The sequence below is a fragment of the Notamacropus eugenii genome, chromosome 1 (assembly GCF_028372415.1).
Source record: "Notamacropus eugenii isolate mMacEug1 chromosome 1, mMacEug1.pri_v2, whole genome shotgun sequence".
Classification (NCBI taxonomy): Eukaryota; Metazoa; Chordata; class Mammalia; order Diprotodontia; family Macropodidae; genus Notamacropus; species Notamacropus eugenii.
This window is the reverse complement of record NC_092872.1, coordinates 418,241,907-418,257,045: the sequence shown is the minus strand read 5'-3', so window position 1 is coordinate 418,257,045 and position 15,139 is coordinate 418,241,907.

Below are 15,139 nucleotides of genomic sequence, written 5' to 3'. Positions count from 1 at the left end.
AAAGAGGTGCTACAAATATTTTTGTTTATATGGATCCTTTTACTCTTTCTTTGATGAGCTAGTAGTATCAATATTATCTCTGGACCAAAGGACATATATATATATATTTCAGTAACTTTTGGGTCATAGTTACAAATCACTTTCCAGAAATGACTTAACTAATTCACAGCTCCACCAACACGTTGGTTTCCCACAACTCCCCCAGCATTTGTTATGTTCCTTTTTTGACAGCTTTGCTGATCTGAAAGGTGGGAGGTAGAAGCTCAGAGTTGCTTTAATTTATACTTCTCTAATTATTACTGATTTGAACATATGATTATTGATGGTTTGGATTTTTTCCTTTGAAAATTGTCTGTTCAAGGTGGACTTCAGAAAAACCTGGAAAGACTTATACAAACTGATGCTGAGTGAAGTGAGCAGAACCAGAAGAACTTTATACACAGTAACAGCCACAGTGTACAAGGACTGTTTCTGATAGACTTAGGTCTTCACAGTGAGGCAAGGACCTAAAACATTTCCAAAGCACCCATGATGCAAAATGCCATCCACATCCAGAGAAAGAACTGTGCAGTTGGAGTGCAGAATGAAGCAGACTATTTTCTCCTTTATTATGTTTTATTTTTCTCATGGTTTCTCCCATTTGTTTGGATTTTTCTATGTAACATGACTAATATGAAAATGTGTTTAATAAGAATGCATGTGTAGAACCCATATAAAATTATATACCATCTTGGGGAGGGAGAGGGGAAAGAGGGGAGAAAATTTGAAACTTGGAAGTGATTGTTGAAAACTGAAAACAAATAAATTAATAAATTTTTGGGAAAAGGTAAAAAGCTTAATAAAAAAAGAAAAAGAAAATTGTTTATATCTTTTGATCACTTATGGACTGGGGAATGGCTCTCATGCATAAAAATTTGAATCAATTCCCAATATATCTTGGAAATGAGATCTTTATCGGAGAAGTTTACTTTAATGATATTTTCCCCAGTTAACTGTTTACCATCTAATCTTAGTTACATTGGATTTGTTTGTACAAAGACCTTTTAATTTTGTGTAATCAAAAGTGTCAATTTTACCTTCTGTGACCCTCTCTATCTCTTGTTTGATCATGAACTCTTCCACTGTCCATAGATGTTATAAATAATTTCTTCCATTCTCCTCTAATTTGTTCATGATATCACCTCTTATGATTAAGTCATGTATACATGTAGAGCTTATCTTAGTATATGATGTGAGGTGTTGCAATAGATAGAGTACTAGGACTGGGGTCAGGAAGACCTGAATTCAAGTTTAGTCTCAGATATGTAATAGTTGCATGACCCTGGGCAAGTCACTTAACCTCTGTTTGCCTCCGTTTCCTCATCTGTATAATGGGGATAATAAAAGCACCTATCTCCCAGGATTATTGTGAAGATCACATGATGGAATAACTGCAAAGAACTTTGCATAGGGCCTGGCACATAATAAGTGCTATATAAATGTTAGCCATTATTAGTAACAGTAGTTTCTACCAGACTATTTTCCAGTTTTCCCAGCAGTTTTTGCTGAATAGTGAGTCTTTATCACAGGATTAGAGGCCTTTGGGATTATGAAATAATAGGCTAAAGAGTTCATTTGCTTCTGTATGTTGTATATTTTATCTACAACAAATGGAGAAGTTTTGAATGCTGTGGATAAGATCACTTACCTGGGTAGTGTACTTTCCAGGGATGTACACATTGACAATGAGATTGATGCACGCATTGCCAGAGCTAGCTCAGTGTTTGGGAGGCTCCAAAGAAAGGTTTGGGAGAGAAGAGGTATAAGACTGACTACCAAACTGAAGGTCTACAGAGCTGTTGTGCTGACCTCATTGTTATATGGTTGTGAAACATGGACAGTCTATCAGTGCCATGCCAGAAAACTGAATCACTTTCACTTGAACTGTCTAAGGAAGATTCTGAGGATCACCTGGCAGGATAAGGTACTAGACACTGAAGTCCTTGCTCGAGCTGAACTGCCAAGTATTCAAACTATGGTTCAGAGAGCGCAACTCTGATGGGCTGGCCATGTTGTTCAAATGCCAAATGTATGCTTGCCAAAAAGACTATTTTTTGGAGAACTTGCATGGGCAGGCGATCACATGGTGGCCAGAAGAAACGATACAAGGACCCTCTCAAGGTCTCTCTCAAGGACTTTGGATTTGACTGTGCAACATGGGAGACACTGGCACAGGATTGCTCAGCATGGCGTACCCATAGAAGAAAAGGTGCTGTGGTTTTTGAGCAAAGCAGAATTGAGACAGCACAAAGTAAATGCAGGATGCGCAAATTTGGGATATCCCCTTCAAATTTTCAAATGGACTATCTGTGCCCAACCTGTGGTAGAGCATTGCAAGGTTTGATCAGCCACAGTCAGACACACTGAAATTTCACTTTACAATGATGACGTCATTTTAGTCCTCTTCAAAGACTAAGGAAAACAACCAACCAATTTCCACTGAGTAAACTGTATTCAGATGGCAACAATAAGCACTATGTTTATTCAGTAGAAGGCACAAGAATAATCACAACACTTACTTAGAAGGAAAACTTAGAAGGAGTAATCAAAATATAACAGTTGTCCCAAAGATCTAAGTCACACTTTCCTAACAATGTACACTTCCTAGAAGGAGTAATGGGCACAACCCATGTTCCTTGAACAACCCAAAACACTAGAATCAAATACAATATGCCTTAATGATTTTGGTCTCTTTAGAGAATACTCTGCACCATGTATCACCTGCTAGGCAAAACTACTTCTCTATTAACTGTTCCCTTTCTGTTCCTTACAACCCTTCTTCAGGAAAGGCAACTTCTTTGATATTCTTGGGTCACTGAAGCAGTGAGAAAATCTTTTAGCACACAACCACCTTTGCCACTAAGCTGAATAAGTGTTATGCTCTTTCAATGAGAAGCAGTTGCCTTAAGTCAGAGAACTGCTGAATTCCTTGGATCTGTTCTGGGGCTCTAAGAAATTTCTGTCTCCTAAGCTGTAGATAGAAACAGGGCCAGGAAACCTTCCCCAGACAGTTCTTCAAAGAACAGAGGATTCTGTTTACTCTAATCAGCTTTTATTAAGTCCAAGACACTAATCATGGGAAAGCACATGTAAAACTTATCTCCTGCCCTCTGTTTCTCCCTGTAAAACCAAAGAGGAAAGTAAATGACAATAGAGATTTCCCTTCTCACCAGCAGTAGATGATCCCAGACAGCTCTCTACAGAGTAGCAGAATTCAAAACTCTGCTGTTGAGCTTTGGGCAGCTTCAGAATTTTTCAAGTTTCAATTAGCTGGCTGTGTTGACTCAACTCTTGTTAGTTTGTCATATTCTATGCTCTTTAAGTAGCAGCTTTCCTAGCCTCCTCTACCTTCTCTCCCCAATTCCATCTAGTTTAAAGCACACAAATTCTGTAAGACCCTCCTCATCTAAAATAGATTTGAGCTAGTGGTGAGCACTCAGAAAGTATAGCCTAATGGCCTCATCCCTCAACTTAAACTTCTCTCTGCAAAGTTACCAGTGATCTCTTAATTGCCTAATCAAATAACCTCTTTCTCAATTCTTACCCTTCTTGATATCTCTGTAACATTTGACCCTGTTGACCACCTTCTTTGCTTACTTTTCTCTGAATTTTCATGATACTGCTCTCTCCTGGTTCTCTCATCTGCCTGATTTACTTACTCCTTCTTGGTATTCTTTGCTGGATCTTTATCCATGTCATTGCTATTAACCATGAGTCTCTCTCAAGACTAACTTAGGTCCTCTTCTTTTTTTGTTTGATGCTATTGCACTCATCAGTCTCATTGACTTTTGGGAGTTCTATGCATCTCTACACAGATAATTTTCAAGTCTATATATTCGGCCCTAGTCTTCCTGGAACTGCTGTCCAGCATCATCATCTTGGACATCTCTAACTACATGTCCCATAGATATTTGAAACCCAATATGTCCAAAATAGAATCTTCCCCCAAAACATTCCCATCTTCCAAATTTTCCTCTTACTGTTTAGGTCACCACTATCCTCCCAATGACCGAGATTCAGAGTTTGGGTGTCTTCCACAACTTTTCACTCTTACTCACTCCACCTGTCTAATCTTTTGCCAAATCTTGTCCTTTTCTCCTTTACTGCATCTCTTGGACATATCATCTTCTTTCCACTCACCCAGCCACCACCCTGGTGCAGGACTCTATTGCAATAGCATTCTAGTTGGTCTACCTGCCTAAAGTCAGTCCTCTCTCTAATCCATCCTCCACTCAGCTGCTTTTCTAAGGCATAGGTCTGACCATGTCACTACCTCCTCCCTATTACTCGAGAATCAAATACAATATTCTGTTTGGTATTTAAAACTCTTAATAAATGGGCTACTTCCTACATTTTCAATCTTTTTACTTTACTCCCTTCTATACACTCTGAAATCTAGCAACAATGGCTTTCTATCCTCTGATAGAGGCAGCTAAGGCAATACAGTAGATAGAGACCTGGGCCTTTTCTGAAGTCAGAAAGACCTGAGTTCAAATCCAGCCTCAGACACTAACTGTGTGACCTCAGGCAAGTCACTTAACCTCTGTCTGCCTCAGTTTCCTCAGCTGTAAAATGGAGATAATAATAGCACCTACTTCCCAGAGTTATCATGAAGATCAAATGAGACAATGTTTTTAAAACTTATAGTACAATGCCTGACACATAGTAGGTGTTAGTAAATATTCATTTCCTTCCTTCCTTTTTACTTAATTTACTTTTTACTTACCTCCTTTTTACTTTTTACTTGCTTTACTGCCTTTTTATTTCTTCACACAAAATGCCATCTTCTGTCTCCATACCTTTGTATTGGCTGTATCCCCCATGCCTGGCTTTCCCTTTATACCTCCACCTCTTAGCTTCCCTGGCTTCCTTCAAGACTCAAGACCCTAACCCATCTCCTTCAGGAAGACTTCCAGCCCCTGCCCTACCCACAGCTACTAGTAATATCCCCACTCAGATTGCCTTTCATCTACTCTGAATATATCGTGTAGGTACCTAATTATTTACATATTATCTCCTCCACCAGAATTTGAGGCTCTTAGGGAAAGGGACTGTCTTTGAATCCCCACCACTGAGCACAGTGCCTGGCACATAGTGATTAATAAAGGTTGCATTGAAATGTACATATGTCATTTAGTCCAAACTTTTCATTTTACAGAAAAGAAAACTGAGGCCCCAAATGGGGAAGGAACTTGCCTAAGATCCCACAGATGGTAAATGGCAGTCATGATTCACACCCAGTATTCCTTCCACTTCTTTCAGGTTAAAAGAATATCCATGGGCTTATGTACATCAGGACTCTTTCTAGCATGCTGTAGAAGTAGAAAATTATGCTCCTATTTTCAGGTTCTAGGTCCTGATACCTTGCCTAGAAGCCAAATTCTCCTCTTGAGTTCATTAGTTCAAAACACTCAGTAAACATAGTGCCAATAATATTTCCCATTATTCATTAGGCAGTACTGAATCTTTCAACAACTTAGGAGCTGGTTAGTTCTGTGAAAATGAGGAAATGACTGTGGCAGAGCTGCCTGTCAGATAGTCTTCGTGGGAGATCTATGTCTCCTCACTATGGACCACCCCACACATTCCAAAGGACTTCCCTAATGGGAAATGGAATACTCATTCCCATTCTCTAGCAACCCACAGAAACCCTCAGTCCCAGAGCAAACCCAAGCATGTCAAGCAAATCTGCCCTGTACAGTTTCTTCCTGTGAAGACATCCTGTGGCACCTCTGGAGTTCATACAAAGGCTACAGTCACTGAGGTAGGGGATTTCAATGAAGAAAGAGTTCAAGAAGAAGATGGAGAAAGAAGTGGATGAAAAGGGTTTCAAGAAGAATCAGTAGAAAGAATGAGAATGAAAAGGAACTCAGAAATGTGGGAGAAGTGTGGATATTGAGAGACCAGCATTTCAGTCCTACCATTGGAATAGTTTTGCTTAAAACCTCCTACATGTTATGCTAACTTTCTGCTTTTGTTCTTCAAGAGAAAATATCCTCTTCTCCCAACCCAGGATCATGGATAAGAGTTCTTTGAGGTCAGGAACTATGCTTGTCCTCTTCTTGTTTTCCCCATAGGATCTAGATAAGGTTGGACAACTAGGTGGACCAATGGATAGAGAGCAGAGTATGGAGTCAGGAAGGCTTATCTTCCTAAGTTCAAATCTGGCCTCAGACACTTACTGGGTATGTGACCCTGGGCAAGTCACTTAACCCTGTTCACCTGTTTTTCTCGTATGTAAAATGAGCTGGAGAAGGAAATGGCAAACCCCTTCAATATCTTTGCCCAAAAAGAAATCCTCAAAAAATGAGGTCATGAAGAGTTGGACATGGCTGAAAAAACAACTGAACAAGGACACACCAGAAGGATACAATAAAGACTTGTTGGTCTATGCAGGCTAAGGAAAGTACAACATTGAGATAAGAAGCAAAAAATTTTAATGAGGTGGGGAGACCCTGAGGAAAACATTCAATTTAAGTCAATAAACTTTTAGTAAACCTCTATGGCCTTCAGAGCCCTCCCTTTGTTTGGCAGTAAGGCAGATGAAAGATGGTTAAGACTAGTTTTCTTCTTTTACTGAGCTTTCAGTATATAACATATACATGCATGTGATATAGAAACAATATAAATAATCACAATATGAAATAAAAGTTAAGAAGTGTATCTGATGAAATGTAAGCTCCCTGAGGTCAAGCACTGTTCTTTATAGTCTTCATGTTTAGTTCCTAGTGCCTAGTCTGTAGTGAGTGATTAATCAGTGCTTGCTGATTGATTGACTGATTGATCACTTGAGTTCACATTCACTTACCTTGGTAGTGTACTTTCCAGGGATGTACACATTGACAATGAGGTTGATGTACACATTCGCAGAGCTAGCTCAGGGTTTGGGAGACTCCAAAGAAAGGTTTGGGAGAGAAGAGGTATAAGACTTACTACCAGACTGAAGGTCTACAGAGCTGTGCTGACCTCATTGTTATATGCCTGTGAAACATGGACAGTCTACCAGTGCCATGCCAGAAAACTGAATCACTTCCTCTTGAACTGTCTTAGGAAGATTCTGAGGACCACCTGGCATGATAAGGACCAGACACTGAAGTCCTTGTTTGAGCTGAACTGCCAAGTATTCAAACTATGGTTCAGAGAGCGCAACTCTGATGGGCTGGCCACATTGTTCGAATGCCAAATGTATGCTTGCCAAAAAGACTATTTTATGGAGAACTTGCATGGGGCAGGTGACCACATGGTGGCCAGAAGAAACAATACAAGGACCCTCTCAAGGTCTCTCTCAAGGACTTTGGATTTGACTGTGCAACATGGGAGACACTGGCACAGGATTGCTCAGCATGGCGTACCCATAGAAGAAAAGGTGCTGTGGTTTTTGAGCAAAGCAGAATTGAGACAGCACAAAGTAAATGCAGGATGCACAAATTTGGGATACTCACCCCAAATATTCAAATGGACTATCTGTGCCCAACCTGTGGTAGAGCATTCCAAGCTCGTATTGGTTTGTTCAGCCACAGTCGGACACACTGACAATGGTGATGTCATTTTGGTCCTCTTTGAAGATGCAGGACAACAACCAACCAATATTTCATCTATACAGTTGATAAACCTATCTGTTTTTAACCAGTTACAAATTATTTTGATGATTACTACTTGGTAGCATAGTTTTTGATGTGATGTTGCTGGGCCCACTTACTTCTCATTGAAAAAATTGTTTTCACTTCAAGATTCTTGACATGTTGTCCCTTCAGATGACTTTCAGTTTTTTCATATTTATTCCTCAAAATAATTTTTTTTTGTAATTTGATTGGTACAGCACTGATTAAGTCAGTTAATTTAGCTAGTATTATCATTGTTATTATATTGGTTTAGCCTACCTATGAGCAATTATGTTTCCCTAATTATTTAGATCTCTTTATTTCCATAAAGTGTTTCCAAATTATATTCCTCTAGTTCCTATGTGTGTCTTAGTAGATAAATAACCAGATATTTTATATATCCTGTAGTTATCTAAAGGAATTTTAAGGCAGCTAGGTGGTGCAATGGATAGAGGCCCAAGCTTGGAGTCATGAAGACTCATCTTCCTGAGTTCAAATTTGATTTTAGATACTTACTAGCAATATGACTCTTGGCTAGTCACTTCCCCCCTGTTTGCCTCAGTTTTCTCATCTGCAAAATGAACTGGTGAAGCAAATAGCAAAGCACTCCAGTATTTTTGCCAAGAAAATTCCCCAGAATGAGATCAAAAGGAGTCAAACATAACTGAAACAACTAAACAACGACAGTTATTTTAAATGGAATTTCTCTTTCTCTTCCTGCTGGGTTTTGTTGGCAATTTATAGAAATGCTGATGGTTTGTATGGATTTATTTTATATTATGAGGCTCAGCTGAAATTGTATCTTCAATGAATTTCAATTGCTTTTTTTAAAGTTCCAGGTAAACTACCACGTCATCTGCAAAAAGCAATCATTTTATTTCCACTTTGCCTGTGTTCATTCCATAAATTTCTTTTTTCTTCTTTTACTGCTGTAGTTATCATTCTCAGCATTATATCAGGTAGTAGCGGTTATAATAGACATCCTTGATTTTCTTCTGATCTTACTGGAAAAGCCTCTAGTTTACCACCATTACTTATGATGCTGGCTCTTGGTTTTAGGTAGATACTACTTTTCATATACAAAAAGGGTCATTTATTTATATGTTTTCTAGTGGGGTTTTTTTTAAAGATAGAAATGGGTATTGTATTTCATCCAAAGCTTTTCTTTTGCATATGCTTTTTTCTGTATATAATCATATGATTTTTTTCTGGTCCTTTTTACTAAGATGGTCTATTATGTTTATAGTTCTCCTATTACTGAATCAACCCTATATTCCTGGCATAAATTCAACCTGGTCATGGTGTACAATTCTCTTGATATACTGCTGTAGCCTCTTTATTAACATTTCATTGAAAATTTTACATCTATATTCATTTGGGATATTGGTCTGCAGTTTTCTTTCACTATTTTGATTCTTTCTAGTTTAAGTATCAATACCATACTTGTATCATAAAATGGAAAGACTCCTTTTCTTATTTTTGGAATCAGTTTGTATAATATTGGAATTAATTTTCTTTGAATGTTTGATAAAATTTACTTGTAAATCCCTCTCAGGTTTTTTTCCCTTTGGTAGCTCATATGTGACTTACTCAATGTCTTTTTCTAAGATTGGATAATTTAAATTCTCAGTTTCTTATTATGTTCATCTGGGCATTTTATATTTTTATAAATATTCATCCATTTAAGTTGTTAGTTTTATTAGTTTTTCATAAGTTTCTTTTTTATTTATTTGGTGTGGTCTCCTTTTTCATCTTTGGAATTGGTAATTTGGTTTTCTCTTTTCTTTTTTTAGCTAATAGTTTATTTTCTAAATCTCCTAATTTTATTAATTCAATATTTTTATTTCAATTTTATTAATCTCTTCTTTGATTCACATAATTTCTATTTTGATGTTTAATTTAGGGTGTTTAAATTTTTTTTGTTTTCAAGGGTTCTTTAAATTTGCATAGTAAATTCATTAATCTGTTATTTCTCTCTTTAAGTAATGAAAGTGTTTACTTAGAGATATAAATTTTCCTCTAAAGAATGCTTTGTATTCCCAAAATGTTGCCATGATGTCTAATTGTTGTAATTACCTCTAATTTAATTATTTATTATTTCTGTGATTTGTTCTTTGACCTTCCCCTTCTTTACGATTAAATCATTTAGTTTCCAATTATTTTTGATCACTTCTTCAGCAGCTCTTTATTTAATAATATTTTATTTTCATTATAATCTATAAAGTTATATTTAATATTTCTGCTTCTCTGAATCTGTGAAATTTTTGTGTGCTCTTATATGGTCAATATTTGTAAAGGTGCCATATACAGCTGAGAAACATGTATATGTCTTGCTATTCCCATTTAATAATGGCCAGAGATCTATCATATCTAATGTTTGTAAACTTTTAGTCAGATCTTTAACTTCTTTCTTGTTCACATGTTTTGCCAGATTTTTCTTGGTCATGAAGGAATACACTGAGGTCCCCTCTTGCTATAGTTCTACTATCTTATTTCTCCCTGTAACTCATTTAGCTTTTCCTTTAAATATTTAGATATCATATTATTCAGTCACTTCACAGAAGAAGTGATACAAGGACACTCTCAAGGTCTCTCTTAAGCTTTGGAAGTGATTGTGTGAGATGAGAGATGCTGGCACAGGATCACTTAGCATGGCATGTCCACATCTATGAGCAAAGCAGAATTGAAATAGCCAGAAGAAGTACAAGATGTGCAAATTTAGAGAATCCATCCAAATGTTCACAAGGACTATTTGAGCCCAACTTGTGGAAGAGCATTCCAAACTCATGTTGGTCTGATCAGCCACAGTTAGACATGATGAAACTTGACTCTAGGATAGTGATATCAGTTTGGTCCTGTTTGAGAACAAATCAGCAATTATATAAAACATATTCACATATTAATTATGTTGTGAAGAAGAATTAGAACCAAAGGCAAAAGCCATGAGAAAGAAAAAAGAAAACAACAAAAAAGGAAAAATAGTATGCTTCAATTTGTATTCAGACTTTATAGTCTAAGAAGAGCTGAGTCTATCAGAGTTGGTCATTGCACAATGTTGCTACTACAGTGTACAATATTCTCCTGGTTCTGCTCACTTCACTCAGCATCAGTTCTAATACTCTTATCAGTATCAGCTTCCTGACACTGTTTACTTGAAGCAAGCATGTCACATCTCCTGCTAAAGTCTGCAAAAATTTAAAAACCCACCATCAAAAAACCTACCAAGGACAGCAGCCTTGTAACAGCACCCTTGAAGGAGTGACTGAATATTAGAGAATACCTGAAATCCCAGCCTTTGCCCCTTCCCTCTCCTCTCCCATTGAATTCATGTGGTGGGAGATGTTGAATCTTCATAATTTACAGTGAGTCAGTCTCACGATGTAAGAGGTGGCCATGAGCCAGAACAGCAACATGAACATAAGGGCTACAAAAAAAGTTGATGACATTTTACTTCCTGTATAGTCACTGATCCTTATCGTGGGCCAGAGAGAATTCTCCTGCATTACCACTTGCTAGTGTTTTTTTTCTTCCTTTTGTACTTTTGTTTTTATATGACAAACATTTATGGATAACTTTGTGAGAGGCCTCTTGTAACAAAGTAAAACAGTTAAGCAAGATTAATACATGACCTTATCTGCAAGCAAAATTTCACATCTGTAGCACCTCCTCTATTTTAAAAAAAATTAATAGAAATCTATTTTTATTTCCTCCTCACTCCATTTTTTTAAAAAAGAAAAAATCCACAAATTTTCTGTAAGAAATATGTTTACTTAAGCAAAACAAGTCCCCCCAATGGCTGTACACAAAATACTTAGGCCTGCACCCCAAGAAATATCTTTAGCAGCTATGTAGAAGATGGATATATAATTCATACAAACCACAGTGTTACCTCCCCAAAGATTATTTGCATTTTATATGGCATGAAAGGCTTTGTTCTAATTAAAAGACATTCATGTATCAATAAGCATTCATGTATTTATCCATTTATAATAAATACCTACATAAGCATGTATAAGGTATTGTGCTGTGACTGGAACTATATGAAGAAAAAGAAGACATAAGATAACTCAAACAGCTTAATGTCTACAAAAGGAAGTTAAGTCATGTACACATCAAACTATGCAAAGTAGCTACAAGGAGTGCCAAGTGAGATTTACATAGGGAAAGATCTCTTCCAAATAGAAGGATCTAGGATTGTGTCAATTCAATTCACCAAACATTTATTATATGCCTATAACATGAAGTTCTTGTGTTAGGACAGAGAAACAGAGATGGGAAAAAATGGCATAGACCTTACTTTCAGAGCATTTATAAACCACTAGGGAGAAACAACACAGGTTCTCTCCTCCTGGGCTGGTGCTCTTTGTACACTACCTCCCCATTAGATTAGAGAGGACCAGCCACTGGTGAGGGTGATTTACAAGAAGTATGGTCAATATGACCTTCAGGGCATTACAATGAATGGTTGATACTTCAATGGATCTGTAATCTCACTGGTGTCCTCCCAAAAATCATCCAAGAGGAGTCTACCAAGAGTTCACACAACACAATGTAGTCTAACAGTTATCCCTCACTCTCCCCATATGACCAGTTCACCTTCTTTTTAGATTACATAGTATGGCATGATGGAAAGGAAACTTACTCTGGAGTCAGAGGACCTGGGTTTGAATCTCTGATGTTTACTGCCTTCATGAATCCTTAAACCTCCCAGGCCTTAGTTTCCCCATTTGAAAAATGAGGGGCTTTGGCCTCAGAGGGTAGCCCCTGAGGTTCCTTTTAGATCTATGAGACTTCTTTTATCCTTTTTCCTCTTGTACAGATCTTGGTTGGTTACATGCAGTGTCCTAATGAGGTCTCTCCACTGCCCTTTTGGTGACACTCAACTAATTATTGGGAAATTATGTAGCACTATGAACGACCTCAGATGTCTTGGTAATGATAACCAATCTTTTTTAACATCAATATTTTATTTTTTATATTAATTTTATTTGTTTTCAGTGTTCTACAATCACTACCATATAACAGATTATTTTTTCCCTCCCTCCCCCCATTCCTCTCCCTTCCTCCCCCCCTCCCTCCCTGAGATGGCATATAATTTTATATAGGTTCTATACATATATTCCTATTAAATACATTTTCATTATTGTCATGTTGTGTAGAAGAATTAAAATGAATTGGAGAAATCATGTAACAAAGCAAAATGTAATACAAAAGAAAATGATCTGCTACATTCTGCAATTGAATTCCAAAGTTCTTTCTCTGGGTATGGAAGGCATTTTGCCTTAAAAGACCACTGGGAATTTTTTAAAGTCCTTGCATTGCAATGAAGTTCCAAGTCAACCAGAAAAAACTCTCACACACTGTGGTCTTTGCTGGCCATAAAATTCTCCTGGTTCTGCTCCTTTCGCTCAGCATCATATCATGTAAGTCTTTCCAGGGCTCTCTGAAGTATTCCTTTTCATCATTTCTTATAGCACAATAGTATTCCATTACATTCATATACCATAACTTATTCAGCCATTCCCCAACTGATGGACATCCCCCTGATTTCCAGTTTTTGGCCACCACAAAGAGAGCTGCTATAAATATTTTTGTACATGTGGGACCCTTTCCTATTTTTATGATCTCTTGGGGATATAGTCCTAGAAGCAGGTCAAAGGGTATGCACATTTTTGTAGGCCTTTGGGCATAACACCAATATTTTACAGTGAACTGTCAGCTTTCTGAAAGTGGGAAGCTACTGGGAGAATATCTGAAACCCACAGAGCAATGAATCTTTGGCCTTTCTCTAACCTTAGAAATGCTAGAGTGACAGAGAGTAAATTTAGGCAATAATATTTTATAAAAAAAATACTTAGCAGAGAGTTTGGTGCCAAAGTGAAACACTGAAATTTCACAAAATGTTAATAGTCCAGCAGAAATATGAAGTGATCCAGAGCCTGAATTATGGATGAAATCTCAACAACTGAAAACCAAGCTCTCTGGCTTAGGGGGTATTCTTTTGGTGCTAGAGATTTGGATCCTACCAGAAATGTGCAGTGGGCAGGAGGTCATTCAGCAAACATTGATTAAGCATCCACTATATGCAAGGCACTTTGGTGGAGATACAAAGTCAAAACAGGAATAGTTCCTCATCACAAGAAGTTTACATTTGTCAGAGAGAATACAACGTATATATAGTATCCCCAAAGTCTTAAGACTAAGACAGTCTTAAGACAAAGGATACTCTGTAGACAAGTAAAAACAAAGTATATACAATTTTATACAAAGTAATATCAAGAAGGAGACAGCACTATCAACTCAGGGAATCGGGAAACTCGTCAAGTATAAGGGTAAGATGACACTTGTTAAGTGCTTTGGTGGAAGCTAAATTTTTAAAATTAATTTTTTTCAGTTAACAGAAATATATTCTCTTTCCCTTGAACCACCCCTCCCACCATTAAAAAAAGAAAGATAACAAAACGTTTGTAACAAATATTCATAGCCAAGCAAAACAAGTTCCCACATCGCCCATGTCTAAAAAAATGCTACGATCTATTCCACTAGTCCATTACCTATATCAAGAAGTGGGTATCCTGTCTTGCTATGAGTGCTTTGGAATCATGGTTGGTCAGTGCATTGATCCTAATTTTTAGATTTTTTAAAAGTGATTTGTCTAGAGTATTGTTATTGTATACAGTTTTCTTCTGGTTCTGTCTGCTTTACTCTTCATCAATCCAGACAAGTCCTCCAGGTTTCTCTGAAACTATCACCATCATTATTTTTTAACTACACAAATATATTCCATTCAATTCATTCATCTGTTCAGTCATCCTCCAATTTATGGACGTCTCCTTGGTTTCCAGTTCTTTAAAAAAATATTGCTGATATAAATATTTTTGTCCATGTGGGTCCTCTTCCTTTTTTGATTTCTTTGGGGTATAGACCTCATAGTATTTCTGGGTCAAAGGGCATGTATAATTTAGTAACATTTTGGTCCTAGCTCCAAATTAAAATTAAGAATTCTAAAAAGTGGAGGTGAGAAAGGAGTGAATTCATGGCATCGGTATGGCAAAAATATGAAGGCAAGAATGGAGTGTTATATATAAGGAACAGCTAGCAAGTCAGTCTGACAGCAACAGAGAGTTTGTGAAAGAAACAGCATGGAATTAAGACTGGAAAAGAAAGGTGACAGTCATACTGTTGAGGTCTTTCTTTAAATTCTCCCCATGCTCTACCTTAGCCTTCATAATCATTGAGGGCTATAGTTTACATTCAGGAAACCAATGTGTATGAAAAATGCCCAGAAAAGGGAAAAGAAATAAGACTATAGAAGGTTACTTTCTTGGTGAACAGGCATTTCCTCCCTTCCTTTCTGATGAGGAAGAACAATGCTTACCATCAGGCAAAGACACAGAAATCAAGGCTTCTGTGTCTCAGCCCACTCAATGGGCTCAGGCCATGGAAGAGCTCAAAAAGAATTTTGAAAATCAAGTTAGAGAGGTGGAGGAAAAGCTGGG